Here is a 2,706-nt window from a genome sequence, read left to right on the forward strand (position 1 = left end):
ATATTTATGAAGTTTTATTTTAGAATAAAACTCAAAAGAAGTAACATAATTCTATCTAACTAAGGTTTTAGATACAAGAGGCTATATATATCCCCCCCTTATAGGTGTATTGGGTTAATCCGGAACAGAGAGAGAATTTCGACCAGTCTATTGTAGAGGAAGAAATTGCTCCGCTCGCTTCCATTCTATTGATTTCATCTCTTTCTCTTTATCCTTGATCTTGTATTGACTTGTTAGAGGCAATCTATTTTGGTTGCTATTCATTGGTTGAGATTCCAACTTGTTTGATCTTGTCTTTTGGTTTGTGCTCGTGAACTCGGAACTAGAGTTGAGGGCACTTCGCTAGCAATTGTAGATAGTTCTTCAAAAGGTATTTCCTTCTATCCTTCCTTGTATGAAATAACGATTAACGGATCTTGGTTTAAGGAAATAGGTTAAAATTTTTATATTTCCGCTGCCAAACATTTGCCTATTTTCCTTCAGTTTTCGACGAAACGCGTTCGTTCGGGTGGATAGAAACATCCCTTCGCAGAGGATACGACCCTTCACAATGGACACGACACTTCAATCACGACTCTTCAACATCTATAAATAAAGAGTTGATGGAGAGTTGGAGATATAGAAAAAAAAAAGAGAAGATTAGTATAGAATTAATGCAGGAATTCTGAGTCAATCGATTCAGAGTTTAGAGTTAGATTCTGTAAAAAACAATATGATGTACACACATTGTTTATCAAATAATTACAAACACAGTAGCGTTTAGATTTGTTCATATTAGTTTACATTTTGGTAGTAGCCGACCGTATCTCTATTACGAAGTTACAGTGAGAAGATTTAGTAGAGGATCCGCCCCTGAGCCTAACAAACTCTAACGAAACCCAAGGAAAGGATTGACAACCCGTTCACTTGCAAGTCGTCGAAAGTTTCCATGCTTCTTGTTCTCTGTAAACTTGTATCAAATTCATATTTCATCTAGTAAAGTTCATTCTATTCGATAGATTTTTATGTAGCACTTTGGTAAATGATCGGAAGTGAGTTCTGGTGTTTTCATTAAAACGTAGTTAAATTCAAAATCTTTACAAGGAAACTTTGTTGAACACTTAGGCAAATTGATATCATCAGTAGAGTATCAATTTGGTTAAGGTAGCGATCTAACCCGACCGTAGGAGGATTGACTGCAGTTCAAAGCCCTAAAATTAGAGGAATCGACGTTTATTTCATTGTTATAATTTATACAAAGTTTATAGTTGTTTTCTTTGCTTAATGCAAACGAATACATTTGTTTACTTTTCTAAAGAACTAAACGTATCTGTTTTGTAAATTTATCCCTAAATCAGAAGTGAACTCTAACATTTGTATACTCTAATCTAATTCTTATTCTAACAATTTCAAAACCAAATCCAATTAAACGATTTTCCATATTATAAGCCTTAAAAGTAAATTTAACCGATTCAAAATAAGTTTTTGTTAAAAAGCGTTCCATGTGGGTTCGATATCTTTTATTACTACAAGCGTATACCGTGCACTTGCGGAAATCGCTCAACAAGTTTTTGGCGCCGTTGCCGGGGACACGCAAAATTTTTGACAAAAATTTAGATTTTTCATGTTTTATTTCGAATCTAGGTTTATTTATACTTATTCAAAATTTTATATTTTACTTATTTCAAATTACTAACATATTTATTTTTCAAATTCTGTTTTGAAGGTAGTTTCGGTTCGTGCGAAATTTTAAGTTCATGCGCAGTTCTCGAAGTTCAGGCATTCCACCAAAACCGCTAGACCCATAAATTGAAAAAACGGTTAAAAAGAACAAGAAAGACAAGAAAAACAAAAACAAAAACAAGACTCCAATAAAAACTAGAGTTACTGAGCCAGAAATTATGGCCACACTTATGGATTACGCTAGGCCAGGAGTGGCCGGTGTAACAAACAGCATAGTTCGACCCCAAATTAATGCAAACCAATTTGAAATTAAGCCAGCATTGCTTAATATGTTGCAAACTAACGTAACATTTTTTGGGTTACCTAACGAAAATCCTAACACCCATTTGACAAATTTCTTAGAAATTTGTGACACTTTTAAAATAACAGATGTGACTGCGGAAGCAATCAAACTTCGCCTTTTTCCTTTTACTTTGAAGGATCGAGCCAAAGAATGGTTAACTTCTATGCCAGTCGCAACATTTGAAACTTGGGAGCAATTAGCCCAAGCGTTTTTATCAAAATATTTTTCATTAGCAAAAACTGCAAGAGTCATTAAAGAGTTAACACCTTTTTCTCAAAATGATAGTGAAACTCTTTATGAGGCTTGGGAACGTTTTAAAGAACTTCAACGTTTATGCCCACACCACCAATTGCCTGCTGAACTTTTAATGCAAACATTTTATAATGGATTAAATCCTACAACTAGAGGTTCATTAGATGCTATGTTTGGAGGGTTATTCATGAAGAAAACGTCGGTCCAAGCAAGAGAACTTTTGGAGGAAATGGCAATCAACAGTAGTATATGGCCCGCGGAGCGTGGACATATACCAGTGGCGAAACCATCATCCTCAACTACATCATCAGTTAAGGTTATAGTGAATCTTTATCCAGTTGCGATGTTGCAAGCCCAATTTTCTACCTTATCGCACAAAATTGATAGGTTTATGGCACCATGCGATCCTAATGGTAAGCCAATCCAAACGGATGTAGATTATGAAGGTA

At 35.0% G+C, this 2,706-nt stretch overlaps 1 non-coding gene across 1 annotated transcript; it reads right to left on the minus strand.

Moving 5' to 3' along the window:
* Window positions 1–2,249: 2,249 nt before the first annotated feature.
* Window positions 2,250–2,356, minus strand: LOC136221067 (small nucleolar RNA R71). The gene has a single exon (XR_010684858.1). It is a non-coding gene; the product is annotated as a small nucleolar RNA R71 (small nucleolar RNA).
* Between the last annotated feature and the right edge of the window lie 350 nt (window positions 2,357–2,706).

This window comes from Euphorbia lathyris, chromosome 2, assembly GCF_963576675.1.
Source record: "Euphorbia lathyris chromosome 2, ddEupLath1.1, whole genome shotgun sequence".
NCBI classification, from domain to species: Eukaryota; Viridiplantae; Streptophyta; class Magnoliopsida; order Malpighiales; family Euphorbiaceae; genus Euphorbia; species Euphorbia lathyris.